The 18,800-nt window shown below is 55.9% G+C and overlaps 1 pseudogene; it reads left to right on the top strand.

Moving 5' to 3' along the window:
* The first annotated feature begins 7,332 nt into the window (after positions 1–7,332).
* Positions 7,333–18,800, top strand: part of LOC125318719 — a 71,615-nt pseudogene continuing 60,147 nt past the window's right edge.

The following is an 18,800-nucleotide window of genomic DNA, read 5'->3' as shown; positions in this document are numbered from 1 at the left end:
GAGAAGCCCTTCCCACATTCCCCACACTCGTACGGCCTCTCCCCAGTGTGGATCCGCTGGTGCCGGATCAGCTCAGAGCTCCGGCTGAAGCCCTTCCCACATTCCCCACACTCATAGGGCCTTTCCCCAGTGTGGATCCTCTGGTGTACCCTCAGATAGGAGCTGTAGCTGAAGCCCTTCCCACATTCCAGGCACTTGTGGGGCTTCTCCCCACCCTGAGGCTTCTCCCCCGGCTCCGAGCTCCCCCTGGATCTCCGGCCGCCTTCCCGGCACAGGGGGGCTCTTTGCTCCTTGGATCTCTCTGGGCTGCGTTTGCAGCCCCTCCTCGTGCGGCATCTCCGGGGCTTTTCCTCCTCCTCCATCCGGCCACGCCTTGGGAATGACAAATCCTGGATTGGGGGGAGAAACAAGGGGTGAGCGCCTTGGGCTGGGGGTTCCTCCACCCAAGTGCATCACCGGGCATCTTGTGTCCATAAAAACCTCAAAAACACCAAGATTCAGACCAAAAGTCCCACAGACACCAAGACACAGACACAAAACTTCAAAACATCAAGATTCAGATAAAACACCCTCCAAAATATAAACTCATTCAACCCCCACAAAAAAACCAAGCACCAACATGGAGACCAAGAAACTTCAGAAACACCAAGATTCACCCACGGGAAAATCGTGGATCCCCCTCCCTGATCACCTGCTGCATGGGGGGGGCAACGCTCCCGGGGCTGGGGGGAGGCTGCAGATACAGCGAGTGCTGGAACCTTGCGGTGCCTCCTCTTCCTGCTCCTCCTCCTCCTCCTCCTGTGTCCCTACTCTTCCTCACTCTCCTCTTCCTCACACTACTCCTTCTCCTGCAGAATCCCACCTGCTGCTCCCACGTCCATCCTTTCACCATTCTGCTCTCCAGCCCTGCTCCTCCAGCCTTTCTCCTCCTCCCCCCAGGCCCAGCACCCACCCCTGGCTCGCTCTGCCCCCCAGAGCTCTCGGATCCCACAGCACCAGCAGGGATGCAGCTGCGGCAGCTCGGGCTGCGGCAGCGCTGGGCTCTCGGCCGCTCCTGCCCGCACTCGGCCCCCGCCGCAGCCACTTCTGCCAGCACAGCACGGGCCGGCCCGGCCTTGGCGCTCCCCCCCTCCCACCTCCCCAAATTCCCCTCGCGGGGGGCGCCAAGGCCGGGCCACACGGGGGCTCCAGCTGGGGAGCGCCGGGCGCTGCGGCTCTGCCTGGCAACTGCTGACTCACCAGCGCCGCGCCTTCTGATTGGCTGAGCGCTGCCTGAGGGCCGCGCCTGCACCAAGGGGGGACACCCTGCTCCAGGGGGGATGGCCCGAAAACCGGGCACCCCCAGCCAAGGAACAACAGCAACGCCTCCCTACAAACACATGCTCTCAATCTGCTCGGACACAGCCACACCGACTTGGACACAAGCAAGTGACACCACAAACCATCAGCTCCACAAAATGGCACTGACTGACACACACTGCTGCTCAGCCAAGCTCCTGCTCAATTCCTCAACTTCCAGAACAACAACAAAGCCTCAACACAACCATGGACATCGTGTCCTATACAAAAGGGGACAATGTTGAGACAGTTTGCACATTCTCCCAGAGCTAATTAAGGACATGGACACCCAGCAGGGGTAAAAAGGGAAGTCGAGAAGGGGTCTCAGCAACAGGGGATGGATGGTGTTGGTGTGCTGGGAAAGGATTGGTTGAAGGGAGTGTGCAGGAATATGGTTAAGGCAAACAGCAGCAGGAGGAATCTATGTGGGAAGAAAGGAAAAGGAAGATGGAAAAGAGGAGGAAGAGAAAAAAATGAGGACTGGGATGCTTTTCAGCACCATCTTATCCTCAGAATTTGCCAGCTGATCCAGATCTTTTGTATCCCTGCTTTCATGGACAGGAAAACAAGGAGGTCAGGATTTCAGGGTGTTTCTCTGTGGTGGGGAGCAGCAGGACAGGGCAGCACGGGCTGGGGGCCTGTGGGGAGCTGCGGGGCCGGGCCGGGGCTGTGGGGCAGCCGGGGCTCAGCGCCGGGCACTGCCTGACCCCAACACCCCCCGGGCAGGGCCGGCACTGGCCCCCGGCCCCCAGGAGGCTGCGGGATGTGGAAGGATCAGGATTTTCTTTCATCGATCTTGTTTGGGTCACTGGAGAAACGAATGATTGTGCAGAAAGCTCAGCAGCTGTCAGAGGATGAGCACCCACAGGCACTGAGGGGGCTGCAGGAGAGGCACAAGAAGCCCCTGCAGCACTTGGCCAGAAAGGCTCAGCAGGGGAATGCAAGAAGGGATGAGCAAAAGGCCAAGGTGAAGGCAAAGGCCATGGCAGAGTTTCTACAGCCCCCCAGGGATGAACCGCAGGGCCCAAGGGGGCCCCAGCACCCAGGGGACGGCGGCGGCCACAAGCACCTGGCACAGGCATTGCCCTCCTCGGCACGGCAGAGCCCACCCAAACAGCCCCTGGCAAGGAATCAGGGCTCCAGCTGCAGGCCACAAGGACACTGCAAGCACAGACAGCAGCACCCTCAGCACCAGCAAGTCCACCCCTGATGGACATGGATTGTCAGGGCTCTCAGAGCTCCCAGCACACCAGGGACCCACCGCACCAGAGCCCTTGAGAACATTCAGGGCGCCTCTGGATCGAGACGAGGCCGCTCCTGACAGACACAGGGGCCTCTCGATCCACTCCGAATCTGAGACCTAAGGGGGGAAATTGTCAAGAAGATCCTTAATTATTCAGGCAATAAGTGGGAAAGATAAGCAGGGGTGTTTTATTCAACCACTATTAGTAGATGTGGGAGATGGGTTTGAAACACATCAATTTCTGTTTGTTCCTATTTGTGATTGTAATTTACTGGGAAGGGATTTGGGGGCTGAAGTGGGAATGCAAATTCATATTGTCAAAGGAGATACAGAGGCTAATGCTGCTGGACCTTGGTGTCAAATGTCTGCCAAGGCCTCTGCTGAAGGGAACCCAGAAGTGTGGGCAGCCCCAGGGAAATAGGGAAAATCAGATATGGAGCCTCTCCAAATTCCTTTGAAGCATCCAGGACAAGTGGTGTCTAAAAGCAATACCCTGTTCCAAGGGAGGCAAGGAAGGGGTTACAGCCTCTTACTGAGGCCCTGCTAAAGGCAGCGCTTCTGGAGCCAGGCATCTCTCCCTACAACACTCCTCTCCTGCCAGCCAAGAAACCCCATCATGGACACCAGAAGGAAAGCACAAGTTTCAAGGCTTCAAAAGCAGATTAACTGAGCCTCCTGTCCTGGCCCTCCCAGACAGGGAAAAACCATTTGAATTGCATGGGGATGTTCATCGGGGCCATGCCAAAGGAATTCCTGGGCTCAAATGTTTAACCCAGTGGCCAGAGAGTGGCCTCATTGTCTGCAGAATTGTGCAGCCCCGGCATTAATGGGAACTGAGGCCTGAAAACTGACAGCAGCACAATCTCTGATTGTTCAAGCCTGGCATCAAGGTAAAGCTTTGTTAACCAAAGGGGCCTCTAAATGGATGAGCAGCGCTCGGTTCTTACAGAATGAAACTTGTTGGATGGAACAGGAGGATTCAGAGTTGAGCACAGGGCAAGGGTTGAACCCAGCCTCCTGTTTGAACGGCCCTGGACACGGGGCTGGCAAGAAACCCATGGCTGCAGCCAAGTGACAGAGCTCCAGACCCGGGCTAGGAGAGATTTACCAGACATTCCCTGGCCTGAGGGAGAAAAGGTGTTTAGGGATGGCTCTGCAGGGGCAGCAGAAGGGAAAAGAGTGACAAGACACGCTACTCTGAAGGAAAGGGAATGAGACAAAGCGCAGCTCAGCGCCCGCATGCTCAGCTCAAAGGGCCGAGCTGGGGGTGCTTGGAAGAGCCTGGCACTGAAATGCCCTGAGCAGGAAGGCTTCAATATCTTCTGCTAACAGCATGGCAGCTCACAGCGGGGCAGAAGCATTTCCAACTGCTTCAGCAATCCCTGCATCCGTTCTTAAGGCATGTTTGGAACAAACAATTCCAAGATATGGATTGTGGAAGCAACAGACACAGACAGGGGAACTCATTTTACAGGAAAGATCCTTCACCCCGTTCTGGCTGCTTTAGGAACACAGTGGCACCTCCAAATGCCCCAGCACCCCCAGAGCTCAGGTCGGGTAGAAAGAATGAATGGGGAATTAAAGAAACACCTTCTGAAGCTGCTGAGAGAAACCAAGACGCCACGGCTACGGCTGCTGCCATTGGCTTTGGCACGAAGAAGAGCCAGACCCAGGCCAGATATTCAATTATCTCCCCTGGAACTGATGTTTGCAATTCCTCAAACTGGGAGTTCCCGACCTAGTGGGGGGTGGAGACCAGGGATGTCTGTTTCAAGCAGTCTGTGGCCACAATCCTGTCTCTTGTGAAATCTCTTCCACAGGAAGCTCGGCTGGCACAGACCCTGCCTTGGCACTTTGCTGCCCACAACATCCAACCAGGACATCGGGTCCTGCCTGAGGAGCGCAAAGAAGCACCACTGGTGGCCAAGGGCGTGGCCCATTCCAAGTGTCCCCGAGCACAGAAACAGCCGCCAGCACAGTTGAACACGGGGGGACCCCTCACCCTCGCCTCAAGCTCTCTGAAGCCCCGCGGATTTGCACTCCCCGGCTGCAGGAGGACCATGCGAGGCCGCCACTGACCCTGCACAGAAGGGGCCGCAGCAGCAGCCAGGGCTCCACAGCGGGGGAAGCCCCGGGGGCTGCCCACAGATCCTCTGCTGAAATAGTCTGGCTGGGCACCTCCTCTGGCATCTCCAGGCACTGGGGGCCAATCCTCGCTGGCACCGGGCGACCTTCAGAGCTTTCTGTGCCTGCACTCGCCACAGCTGCTGCGCGAGACAGCGGGAGAATTCCACTCTGGCTCTCAGTTACACTCACACTCTGGGCTGGGCGGGATTCGATTGATGGAAAATACACCAAGTTCAGAATTGCTTTAAAATTTTATTTCTCTACTCAGGCTTGGTTTGCCTCTGCCTTGGGGAAAGGAATTTGAAAGTGTTTGTTAAGGGATGTTACACCACTCAACAGAGATGAGCTTAACATCTCAACAGACTGGGAACAGCCCAAAAGATACCCAAAAGATAACGCCCATCAACAAAACATCAACGCCCATCAGCAAACATCAAGGAACAGCTACCCCAGACACTGCCCCCGGCACAGCTGGAGACCCCTGCTCTGGAAAAGGCTGAGAAGGAAATCAAGGAGTGTGCACCTAATTAACATCAGAGGCCAAGCAATCCGGGGCCAATAGGAAACCAAATACTAAGAACTACCCAACTTGGAACCAATGAACATTAAACCTACGGATTTCTATGGGTTTAGACTGCATAAAGTTGAGGAAAAATCGAGTAAAACTCGTGTGCCATGGAATGATTTTCTCTGCACACCCGGGTTACGTGTCCATGAAATGATTTCTGTTGCACATCCTGGCCAGAATAAAGTAATGCCTTGATCCTCTAATACTAAAAAGGTTGTTGTGGAGTTTTTGTTCTTCCCACAGTTTCAGTGACAAGATTACACCATTAGAATGGTTTTTCTTAATAATACTACTTTGATATTGCCAGCTGGGTTTGGGCCAAACGTGTGAGAGTCAATTTTTAGTCCAAGGAGAAGAACCAAAAATCTTTATTGCTTTGGGGCTTATTTGTATACGTGTGTGTGTGGCTGTTAGTGATGGCAGAATTTCAGAATGGGTTTTTTAATGTTCACCTGTAGGTTGCAGTTTGCAAAACTGGAAGAGCTTTAAAACTGACCCTTTAACTCATAAACAGTTAATAAAATATTTTTTAAAAAAAGGGGGGGGAAAAAAGCCGCTTTTGCGGGGGGCACTTGTGAATAATTTGATGGCTGCCCTGGAGGAGAAGCTTCCTTCCAGGCAGCCAGCAGAGGAGCTTTAGAAATGCAAATTAACTCTGCTGCGGGAAGTGTGCACAATGTCCCAGGCTCTCCTTGCCTGCCACAGGAATTGGGCTGATTCCCTCTGCCCCTCACCCCAAGCTCTGCCTCCCTGCACTGACGGAATTTGCATCGCTAAAGGCAGAGCCCACACTGAGCATCTCTGACTCTGCAACAGAAATCCCTGAAGCTGCAAAGGAAAACAGCAAACGGAGAATGTTGGGAGAACTTCACTCACAAAAGCAGGGGGGAATCATCCCTCTCCCCACTCCAACATCTGCTGGCACTCTCTGTGTTATACAGGGTGGGTTTGACCACTGGGCTGCTTTTGCTGCACCAAGGTCAGCGAAATCACTTGGGAATCCAAGGATGTGATGATTTAATCGGAGAAGAGCGGTCAATTGATGCATCCCTGGCCTTTTTGGGAGTGCCCAAAAATGGGGAAAAGATGAACGGCCACCAGAACAAATCCTACAACACCATGGAGCAGCCCCTGGGAACCCAAACAAATTCATACCAGGTGCCAGAGAACCCACGGATCATTTCAATGCATCATTAGATTACAAGCTGTCCTCCAAATCATAACCAAGCACACAGCTCCAGCTCCTGACCTTCTCACCCACCAGTCCACTCCCATGAGCAACGCCACATTTCACCCTGGGATGGCATCAGATTCTCTTCCAGCAGAAGGACCAGCAGGTTGTGGAAAATTAAATGACTCAAAGTGCTCTTGGCAAAGAGATGACAAAGGAAAAGTGGGGAAACAGAGAACAAAGGAAATAAAACTTCACAGAGCCATGAATATCGGATGTTATACAAAGTGGGGGTGCACATTAAGGGGCACATGCAGCAGGCGGATCGGGAAGTCTGTACCTTCCAAGGACCTCAGCCACTGCGGAAAGGGACACGGAGATGCGGCCGGGCAAATCGGCATAAAAAGGAGGCTGCGTCCTCCAACACTTGGACAGACCCCACGGGAAATGCCCCGTGGCCTCTCCCTTTGTCCACGAATAAAGTTACTTTTACACGACTCCTCCGGCTCCTCTGGGGACACAAACCTCTGGCCACGGGAACTTTCCCGCACACTGCCGGCCACGGGGCAGCCACCTCTGTCCTACCCACAGCAGCCGGGACGAGCCAGCGCTGCTCCGGCACCGCCTCCTGCCGAGGCAGCAGCGGGAAGGAGACCGCGGGCAGCCGCTCCCGCAGCGCCCTCACGCCAGGGCGAACACGGCGCCCACACGGCACAACGAACCCGCCACAGCCCCCTGCCGCCCCCTCCGCCCGCAGCCAGCCCCGAGCCCCGCCAGAACCGAGCGCGGCTCCCACCTGCGCTGGGGCCGCCTCCGAGCTCCGCCGCCGCCTCACCGGGCTCCGGCCGCCGCCGCCGCTCCCGGGCCCGCACAGACGCTCCGCCAATGGCGCCTCTGCTGCGCCACGGCCGCCCTGCCGGCGGCTCCGGGCCCGGGCTGCTCCCCGCTCCGACCAATCAGCGCGCCAGAACCACGACTGACGGCAGCGCCGCCCAATCGGAGCGAGGGGCGGGCTCTGCACACGGCCCAGCCCCGCCCCGCGCTCCCAGCGCCCCCCGGGCTGCGTGAGGGGAAAGCCGCAGCTGAGGAGCAGCCCTGGAACGGGCCCGGCCCGAGCCGCCATTCAGCTGAGAAGAGAAACAAAGCTCTCCGCTGCTCCCGGCCCGACCTGCCCAGCCCTGCGTGTGGGCTGCCTCCGGCTCCTTGGGAAGCCCTGCAGCCTCGCTACTGCCGCCCCTAATTCGGAGCATCAGTGCATGGCTTTGATTTCCCCGAGAAAGGGAAAACCGCCCCAAACCCCTTTGGCTGAGTGCACGAGGTGAGAGATTTGTGGCAGAAAACCCCAAAAACTCAGAGCAGGGTAATGCGAAGTAAAAGAAGACCCTTCCTAACTTCTTCCTCCCACCCCTCCCTCCTTCCAGCTCCACCTCCCACCCCGGCAGTGCAGGACACAGGGAATTGGGGCCATGCTCAGTTCATCCCCGGTGCCTTCTCCCGCTGCTCAGGGACAGGAGTCGTTCCCCTGCTGCACTCTGGGCTCCCTCCCACCAGGCAGTTCTCCAGGAACTTCTCCAGCCTGAGTCCGTCCCACGGGCAGCAGTCCCCTCACACTGCTGCAGCCCCGGGGGTCACTCTGCCCCGGGGTCAGTCCTGCAAGGACAGGCTGCTCCGGCAGGGCCCCTCTGTCCACGGGTCTCGCACGGGGTCACAGCCTCTCCTCAGGCATCCCCTGCTCCGGTGGGGGCTCCTCCAGGGGCTGCGGGGTATCTCTGCATCCCCGTGGATTTCCAAATCTCTTCCACGTTCCAAGCCCTTGTGGGGCTTCTCTCCACCCTGAGGCTTCTCCATCAGCTCTGAGCTGTGGCTGGATCTCCGGCTGCCTTTCTGTCTCATGGGGGTCTTTCCTCCTCGCAGCTCCCTGGGCTGGGTTTGCAGCCACTCCTCGTGGATCTCTTCAGTTTTTCCTCCCTGCTGGATTCCTGCACCGAGGAGCTGCTGAAAGCGGCCTCTTCACGAGGTTCTGCCGCAGGGATTTGTTCCCCCTGGTCTCCATCTGCAGCTCAGTGCCTGGGGCAGGAAGGAGAAGGAGAGGAAGGGACAGGGAGAAGGGAAAAGGAAAAGGTAGAAGGAGAGGAAGGAACAAGAAGAAGAAACCAGGGAAGAAGGAGAGGAGGAAGGAAAGTGGAAGGAATAAGGACAGAACGAGGAGAGGAAGGAGAGTGGAGAAGGAGAGGATGGGATTTGCCTCCGTGCCACAGGGAAGGGGAAGGAGATCCCCCCAGTCCGTCCCCGGCAGGACGGCGTCGGCAGCGGGGTTGTCCTGCAGCCGGGGGCGATGCTGGGCTGGGAGATGGAGCAGGAGAGAAGGGAAAGGGACAGTGACTTCCTCCTCACCTGCCTGGGGCTCCCGGGGCATCTTCCTCTTCCTCGCAGCCTCCTTCTCCTTCTGGCCATAGCTTTGGAATGACAAATCCTGTTTTCAGGGCAAAAACAAGGGGTGAGTGTGTTAGGTTGGGGGTTCCTCCAGCCCAAGTCCATCTCTAGAAGTCACCAGGCATTTGTGTTCATAAAACCCTTCAAAATATTAAGATCCAACCACAAAAGCCCTAAACACAGAGACACAGCCCCAAAACTCCCAAAATCTTGATATACAGGAAAAACTCCTCCACAATAGGAAAATTCTGCCCTTCAAAAAACCAAACCACCAACATTTGGACCACTAAAGCTCAGAAACAACAGGATTCCCGCCCCCACCCCAAAAATTTAGAAAATATCAAGATTCAGCCCAAGAGATCCAAATTCAAACAGAAAACTCCAAGATTCAGCAAAAATAACCTCTCAGGAGTTCCCTCTCTCTGGGTTTCTGGGGGTCCTGTGTATTTTGAGGTTCCCCCATATCCGGGGTTCCCACCTTCTCTGGCCTATCAGGGGTCCGGGGAATCCCAGGGGTCCCCCCTTTCCAGGCTCCCCACTTCGGTGTCCAGGGGGTCCCTGGTTCCCCTGCTCTCCATCTTCCCCCTCCCTTCAGGCTGCCAGGGGTCCCCCAGCTCCGGGATCGCCCCTCTCCGCTCTTCCCACTCCGTGGCTCTTGGGCTTCCCCCAAACCTGGATCTCCCAGGCAGTCCCCGAAACCGGTGTCCCCGAAACTGGTGTCCCCCTCACGCTGCACCGGCACCGGGCGATTGCCATGTGGTACCAGAGCCTGACCCAGGGAGACCAACCCACACATGGGGGGAGACCCCACATCCCCCCACCCACAGCCGGGGCTCTGCTGTGAGCTGCCAGCGGAAACCGCCCAAAAAACCCTCCCAGGGTCCACACAAGGTATTTGGGGTGAGCTTCCCCTCCCCAGGCCCCTGCAGAATGCGGGGGGGCGATGCTCCCAGGGCGGGGAGCTGCAGATACGGGGAGCGCTGGACGCACGTGCTGCCTCCTCTTCCTCCTCCTGTTCCTGCTCCCGCTCCTCCTCTACCCCTCCTCTTCCTCCTGCTCCTCCTGCACTTCCTCCTTCTCCTCCTTCCATCCCTTCTCCCCCTCCTCCTTCATCCCATCCCCTGCTCCTCCTCCCCCCAGGCCCAGTGCCCACCCTTGGCCCCCTCCCCCCAAACCCATCGCATCCCGTGGGAGGAGGAGGGATGGAGCTGGGGCCGGTCGGGCTGGGGCAGCGCTGGGCTCTTGGCTGCTCCCAGCTGCTGTGCGGGAAGCCAGGAAGGGGAAAAGAGGGAATATTGTTGTGTGGAGAAAAAAGTTTGGTGCTTGTGGTCACACTAGATGGGGACTTGGACCCCTTTGTTCTCACCGCAGGAGCCTGGAGATTTTGGCGGGGGGAATACAGAGATGGGTGGGTGTTGGGGTTTTAGTTTAGTCTTAGGTTTTCCTGTTAAAGGAATTTTCTCCCATATGCATGTTGCTAGGGGACAAATAGCTGTACTTAAGAAAGACAAAAAGGGGAGTGGGGCGGGCCTGGCTACTCTTTTGTCTACACCTGGGTGTGGGGACAGTTCGCTCTGAGCGTCCGGAGAGAGAAGCTGCAGAGAAAGGAGCTGCTGCTTCTTTCTTTTTGGCCGTTCTTTCTTCCTGCTGGAAGCAACGCCGGGACCCCAAAAGCCGCTTTTTCCCTGCCCTGCTGGAGACCGAGCTGTGGCTGTCCTGCTCCGCTGCTGCTTCGAGCTTTCGCTACGCTGTAGCCCTGCTCACCCTGCCTGCCTGGGCCTCCGTGGTTTTTTCCCATCTGGATACATCTCGTCTGCCACCCGGGATTTGCGTTCGTCCCTGCCATTCCAGCCTGCTGTTCCTGAGAGCCCGGGATCAGCTGCCCAGTGGTTTGTGAAGCCTTTGTTCCATCCTTCCCGGGATCCCGGGGCACCAGAGCCGCGGGTTTCCCGAGCTCGCTCCGGAGCGCCCCCTGCAGCCGCGGGGGAACCATTGCACCTGCCCTGCTCACCGGGAGCCGCCAGCGCCCCTGCCGGCTGCGAGCGGAACTGCACCCGAGGGGAAAGGGCCCGACAGCCGAGAAGGCTGGCACTGGGTTTGTGATTGCTGTTACTGCCATAGTTGTTGTTGTTTTGTTTGACTGGTTATATACATATATATATAGAGTAAAGAACTGTTATTCCTATTTCCCACATCTTCGCCTAAAGGCTCTTGATTTCAAAATATAATAACTTGGAGGGAAAAGGGGTTATATCTGCCACTTCAAGGGGGGCCTCTGCCTTCCTTAGCAGACACCTGTCTTTCAAAACCGAGACAGATCTTGGCGCCCAACGTGGGGCCTGAGGGCATTAAGAGATAGAGGTGAAAAAGGAATAACAGTTCCTCGATAACTTTATTTTGTGTGCTGGATATTGGAACCTTGTTAGGCAGCACTATGTGGTCTAGTTTACCCTGGTTTGGGTGGCATGTAGCCGTGGCTATATTCTTCCCCTTTGCAGCTCCTTACTTGAATATGGGTCCTCTGACTAAGGCTACCATTGCTGTTATCCAGCTTGCGTTATGGGTCGAGAAGGTGAGGAATTCATGGGTTTTTAACTTCCTCCGGAATGTGGGCACATGGATAAACAGCTATCACACACTGAGCACATGTTTTTGGGGTTATGTTAACAATGGTACCTTCTGTGAGGAAATGACACCAGGGGAAGTTTTCTCCCAACCCCTCAACCAGTTCTTTGGGCCCACCCCATCAATTTTCGAAGGGTTTAAATTCCCTCTGAATACTAACCATCTGCTGCTGATAGGCCTACTCTATTTAGCATTCAAGGATAAGTTGAGATTGGCTTGGATATCTACCCGGACACCAGCCCCAGAGACTAGAGATCCTGCCCCAGAACCTGACATGGCCCCAGAGAGTAGAGTTCCTACCCCAGAGCCTGATCCTGCTCCAGAGCCTGACACGGCCCCAGACACTAGAGATCCTACCCCAGAACCTGACACGGCCCCAGACACTAGAGATCCTACCCCAGAGCCAGAGCCTGCCACAGCCCCAGACACTAGAGATCCTGCCCCACAGACTGATACTGCCCAACAGTCCACCTCAGAAATGGACTACCCAGACTGGGTGGGGGTACTGGCAAAAGGGATGCAGGAGATGTGCCAAGAGATGGGTCAGGTGCGCCAGGGGATATGCCAGGAGATGGGTCAGGTGCGCCAGGGGATATGCCAGGAGATGGGTCAGGTGCGCCAGGAGATATGCCAGGAGATGGGCCAGGTGCGCAAGGAGATGTGCCAGGAGATGGGCCAGGTGCGCAAGGAGATGTGCCAGGAGATGGGCCAGGTGCGCCAGGAGATATGCCAATTGCTAAGGGAATACACCTCCTCAGCTAGTGAAAAACCCTCTCCCTGCCCCAAAGAGGGTGAGTCCGATGGTGCAGCAGTGGAACCCACGGATGTTACAACCGTCCAGGCTTCAGCTGAACCACAAGGACAACCACAGCCAGCAGCAGTCGCCCCTGTGCAAAGGAGGAAGTATAAGACCAAATCAGTACGACCAGTTAATGATGATGGGCAACCAGGGCCCTCACAACCAGCAGGAGAGCCAGAGCCAGAAATCATTACTGAGTCCCTGTCGCACGACAGTCTCCGTGCTATGCGAAATGACATTGTGCGAAGGGGGCGTGAGCCTTATACCACCTGGCTGCTTCGGGTTTGGGACCTTATGGGCACAAGTGTGCAACTGGATAGTGGTGAGGCAAGGTATCTGGGATCGTTGACCCAGGACCCAGGTGTGGACCAGATATTTGTGAGGGAGCCAGGGCCTCTCTCTCTCTGGGAGCGGCTCTTAATGAGTGTGAGAGAAAGGTTCATTCACAAAGAAAGAATGCAGGAGTATCATCATAGAATGCAGTGGAAGACACTCGAGCAAGGGATCCAACAGCTAAGAGAGGTGGCAATATTAGAGGTACTCTTTGGGAAGGATGGACAGCATGATAATGACCCTGATAAGGTCAGATGCACAGGACAGATGATGTGGAACCTGGCAAGGCTAGGGCCATCGCAATACACCACCTTCATTGCAACGATTGATGCTGACAATACCCGAGAAACAGTGGGCTCTGTTGCCAACAGGCTCAGGCATTATGACAGCATGATCAATGGCCCGCTGAAAGCTCATGTCTCTGCTGTGGTCCAGGACCTCAAAGAGGAGATGAAGGAGAAGATGGAGGAGATGAGGGAGGAGATGAGGAGGGTCAGTGTGGCACCAGTGCGAGTCACAGGCCCCCAAGTCAGAGCCCGTCGTCCCCCTGCTAGAGAGAGAGGGTACACCCCACGAGCTGAGCTGTGGTTTTTCCTGTGTGAGCATGGGGAAGACATGAGAAGGTGGGATGGGAAACCCACCTCTGCCCTGGCAGCGCGGGTGCATGAACTCAAGGAGGGAGGCACTAACCGAGGGGGTTCCGCTAAGGTGAAGGTAGCCTCAGCCTCCCGTGACCGAGCTGCCAGGCATTACAGAAGGGAGGATGATATGTCGGATCCCCTTGAAGGTACCTCGAGCATGTACGCCCAGGGAAAGAATGATAACCAGGGCTAGAGGGGCCCTGCCTCTAGCCAGGAAGAGGCACGGGAGAACCGAGTTTTCTGGACGGTGTGGATCCGATGGCCTGGCACATCAGAGCCACAAAAATATGATGCATTGGTTGATACTGGGGCACAGTGTACTTTAATGCCATCGGGACATGTGGGGGCAGAACCTGTATCCATCGCTGGGGTGACCGGGGGATCACAGCAGTTGACCCTTTTGGAAGCTGAGGTGAGCCTGACTGGGAAGGAGTGGCAAAAGCATCCGATTGTGACCGGCCCAGAGGCTCCGTGTATTCTGGGCATAGACTTCCTCCGGAATGGCTACTACAAAGACCCAAAAGGACTCAGGTGGGCATTTGGGATTGCTGCTGTGGAGGCAGAGGGCATTAGGCAATTGAACACTCTGCCTGGACTATCTGAGAATCCTTCTGCAGTTGGGCTCCTGAAAGTGGAAGAGCAACGAGTGCCAATTGCCACCTCGACAGTGCACCGCCGGCAGTATCGGACAAATCGAGATGCTGTGATCCCCATCCACAAGATGATCCGCGAGCTGGAGAGCCAAGGGGTGGTCAGCAAGACCCACTCACCCTTCAACAGCCCCATCTGGCCTGTGCGCAAGTCTGACGGGGAATGGAGATTGACTGTGGACTATCGTGCCCTGAATGAAGTGACTCCACCGCTGAGCGCTGCCGTGCCAGACATGTTGGAGCTCCAGTACGAGCTGGAGTCCAAAGCAGCAAAGTGGTACGCCACTATTGACATTGCCAATGCATTCTTCTCCATTCCTCTGGCAGCAGAGTGCAGGCCTCAGTTTGCCTTCACCTGGAGGGGCGTGCAGTACACCTGGAACCGACTGCCCCAGGGGTGGAAGCACAGTCCCACCATCTGTCATGGACTGATCCAGACTGCACTAGAAAAGAGTGAGGCTCCAGAACATCTGCAGTACATTGATGACATCATTGTGTGGGGGAACACTGCAACCGAAGTGTTTGAGAAAGGAGAGAGAATAATTCAAATTCTCCTGCAAGCTGGTTTTGCCATCAAGAAGAGCAAGGTCAAGGGACCTGCCCGAGAGATCCAGTTCCTGGGAGTAAAGTGGCAAGATGGACGGCGTCAGATTCCCACTGAGGTCATCAATAAGATCACAGCAATGTCTCCGCCGACCAACAAGAAGGAAACACAAGCTTTCCTAGGTGCTATGGGTTTCTGGAGGATGCACATTCCCGAGTACAGCCAGATCGTGAGTCCTCTCTACCTGGTTACCCGCAAGAAGAGTGATTTCCACTGGGGCCCTGAACAGCAGCAAGCCTTCGCCCAGATCAAACAGGAAATTGCTCACGCCGTAGCCCTTGGCCCAGTCAGGACAGGACCAGAGGTGAAGAACGTGCTCTACTCTGCAGCCGGGAACAATGGTCTGTCCTGGAGCCTCTGGCAGAAGGTGCCTGGTGAGACTCGGGGCCGACCACTGGGATTCTGGAGCCGAAGCTACAGAGGATCTGAAGCCAACTACACTCCCACCGAGAAGGAAATCCTGGCAGCTTATGAAGGAGTCCAAGCTGCATCAGAAGTAATCGGCACTGAGGCACAACTCCTCCTGGCACCCCGACTACCGGTGCTGGGGTGGATGTTCAAAGGAAAGGTTCCCTCCACGCATCACGCCACCGACGCTACTTGGAGCAAATGGATTGCCCTCATCACGCAGCGCGCCCGAATTGGAAACCCAAGTCGCCCTGGGATCTTGGAAATAATTACAAACTGGCCAGAAGGTGAGACTTTTGGGTTATCTTCTGAAGAAGAAGAGGAGCAGGTGACACGTGCCGAAGAAGCCCCACCATATAACGAGCTACCAGAGAGTGAAAGACAATACGCCCTCTTCACTGATGGTTCCTGCCGAATTGTAGGCGCTAGCCGGAAATGGAAAGCCGCTGTATGGAGCCCCACACGACAAGTTGCACAGGCCACTGAAGGAGAAGGTGGATCGAGCCAATTTGCTGAGCTCAAAGCTGTCCAATTAGCTCTGGACATAGCTGAAAGAGAGAAGTGGCCAAAGCTCTACCTCTACACCGATTCATGGATGGTAGCCAATGCTCTGTGGGGTTGGCTGGAAAGGTGGAAGAAGGCAAACTGGCAGCGCAGAGGAAAACCAATCTGGGCTGCTGAAGAGTGGAAAGACATTGCCACTCGGGTAGAGAAGCTATCCGTGAAGGTCCGTCATGTAGATGCTCACATCCCCAAAAGCCGGGCTAATGAAGAACATCGTAACAACAAACAGGTAGATCAGGCTGCGAAAATAGAGGTGTCCCAGATAGACTTGGATTGGCAACATAAAGGAGAACTGTTCCTAGCTCGATGGGCCCATGATGCCTCAGGTCATCAGGGCAGAGATGCCACCTATAAGTGGGCACGAGACCGAGGGGTGGATCTAACCATGGACAGTATCTCCCAGGTTATCCATGACTGTGAGACATGCGCTGCGATCAAGCAGGCCAAGCGGGTGAAGCCTCTGTGGTATGGTGGGCGATGGTCCAAATACAAGTATGGGGAGGCCTGGCAGATTGATTACATCACACTGCCTCAAACCCGCCAAGGCAAGCGCTATGTGCTCACAATGGTAGAAGCCACCACTGGGTGGCTGGAGACCTACCCTGTGCCTCATGCTACTGCCCGGAACACCATCCTGGGCCTGGAAAAGCAAGTCCTTTGGAGGCATGGCACCCCTGAGAGAATCGAGTCTGACAATGGGACTCATTTCAAGAACAGCCTTATAAACACCTGGGCTAGAGAACATGGCATAGAGTGGGTGTACCACATCCCTTACCATGCACCAGCAGCTGGGAAGGTTGAGCGGTGTAATGGACTGCTTAAAACCACCTTGAAGGCACTGGGTGGGGGGACTTTCAAAAACTGGGAGATGCATTTAGCAAGAGCCACCTGGTTAGTTAACACTCGAGGTTCCACCAGCCGAGCAGGCCCTGCCCAATCCAAACCCCTACAAACAACAGATGGAGATAAGGTTCCAGTGGTGCACATGAGAGGTATGCTTGGAAAAACTGTTTGGGTAAAGTCTGCCTCGAGCAAAGACAAACCCATCCGTGGGGTTGTTTTTGCTCAGGGACCAGGTTGCACCTGGTGGGTGATGCAAAAGGATGGAGAGACCCGATGCTTACCTCAAGAGGACCTTGTTTTAGGGTGAACTACCCATGGCTCTGCACTTGTATCAATATCAGCATGTATATTTGTATATAATTTGGGTAATGCATAGATTTATATGGTTAAAAAAGGTTAAGTTTCATGTAACATGTTAGTATGGGAAAAAATTCGGGGTGGATAATGTTGGGGTTTTAGTTTAGTCTTAGGTTTTCCTGTTAAAGGAATTTTCTCCCATATGCATGTTGCTAGGGGACAAATAGCTGTACTTAAGAAAGACAAAAAGGGGAGTGGGGCGGGCCTGGCTACTCTTTTGTCTACACCTGGGTGTGGGGACAGTTCGCTCTGAGCGTCCGGAGAGAGAAGCTGCAGAGAAAGGAGCTGCTGCTTCTTTCTTTTTGGCCGTTCTTTCTTCCTGCTGGAAGCAACGCCGGGACCCCAAAAGCCGCTTTTTCCCTGCCCTGCTGGAGACCGAGCTGTGGCTGTCCTGCTCCGCTGCTGCTTCGAGCTTTCGCTACGCTGTAGCCCTGCTCACCCTGCCTGCCTGGGCCTCCGTGGTTTTTTCCCATCTGGATACATCTCGTCTGCCACCCGGGATTTGCGTTCGTCCCTGCCATTCCAGCCTGCTGTTCCTGAGAGCCCGGGATCAGCTGCCCAGCGGTTTGTGAAGCCTTTGTTCCATCCTTCCCGGGATCCCGGGGCACCAGAGCCGCGGGTTTCCCGAGCTCGCTCCGGAGCGCCCCCTGCAGCCGCGGGGGAACCATTGCACCTGCCCTGCTCACCGGGAGCCGCCAGCGCCCCTGCCGGCTGCGAGCGGAACTGCACCCGAGGGGAAAGGGCCCGACAGCCGAGAAGGCTGGCACTGGGTTTGTGATTGCTGTTACTGCCATAGTTGTTGTTGTTTTGTTTGACTGGTTATATACATATATATATAGAGTAAAGAACTGTTATTCCTATTTCCCACATCTTCGCCTAAAGGCTCTTGATTTCAAAATATAATAACTTGGAGGGAAAAGGGGTTATATCTGCCACTTCAAGGGGGGCCTCTGCCTTCCTTAGCAGACACCTGTCTTTCAAAACCGAGACAGTGGGGGATGCCAAGGGATTTTGGGGACAGGGTGAGGGGTTGTGGGAGCCACTTCCTGGGGGCAGCCAGGCCAGAGACCCCTGGGCTGGACTCCTGGTCTGGGCATTCCAGCTCCGATTTTCTGCTCTCTTCCTCCCTTTTTCCCACCTCTCTCAATATTTTCCAATCGTCCCCACCACACCCCTGAGGTGCCCACATTCACCTGAGTCCCACTGGCCCCCAGACACGGGAGCTCCCAGCACCACCAGTACCACCAGTACGGCCCAGCTGCCAGCACACGCCCCATGGCCAGTGCCGGGCAAGTGCCGCCAGCCCCAAAGCAGCCGCACTGTGCCATGGAGGGGTCCCCATGGCCCTGCCCCACGCAGCACTGGGAGCACCAGTCCGGACCAGTGCAGAGCACGGGTGGGCAGCGTCAGAACCCATGAAAGTGGGTCCACCACAAGCCATTTAGAACCCCCCAAACTGGTGGAAAGCATCAGGATCCTCCCAAAAAAGGCCTCACCTCCGCCTCTGAAAATCACCAGGAAATCACCCAAATCCGATTATAACCCCCCCAAAACTGATGGAAAGCAGCGGGATCTACCCTAAAATGGGCTCCCCATGTCCTTCCCTGTGGGCCGCACTCCAAGTGCAAGAGCCAGGTGTGTCCCCCCTCCCAGTAACACATCCCTCAGGACTGGAGAATGCCCCAAAACCTCCTCAGGAACCAGATCATCCAAACCTCTTCATCCCAACATGTGTCTGTTTCCTTCCAGACCCCATCCCAGTCATCCTCCCTCTCCCAAATACAGCCCCATTCTTAGGGGGCCAGAGCTGCTTCTGGGGGCATCGGTGAGTGCAGAGGATCTTTTATCCCCCTCGTGCCGCTCCAAGCTGCCGAGGGCAAAGCCCTGGTTTCTAGGGCTGTGCCAGCTCCTCAAATCTGTCGGATTTAATACCCAAGTGTGGCCGGGACACGGCCCCGGGAGCTGCGCTAATGCCCGGCGGTGCCCGGGAGGGTCTGAGGGGAGGGGAGTTCATAAGGCCGAGGCGGCGGCAGCGGGAGCCGCGGGGCCCGGCCCGTGGGGGCGGCCGGGGGTGAAAAGTGCGCGGCGACCCCAGC

This window comes from Corvus hawaiiensis, chromosome 31 (assembly GCF_020740725.1).
Source record: "Corvus hawaiiensis isolate bCorHaw1 chromosome 31, bCorHaw1.pri.cur, whole genome shotgun sequence".
Taxonomy (NCBI): Eukaryota; Metazoa; Chordata; class Aves; order Passeriformes; family Corvidae; genus Corvus; species Corvus hawaiiensis.
This window is presented reverse-complemented; position numbering and strand designations above follow the sequence as displayed.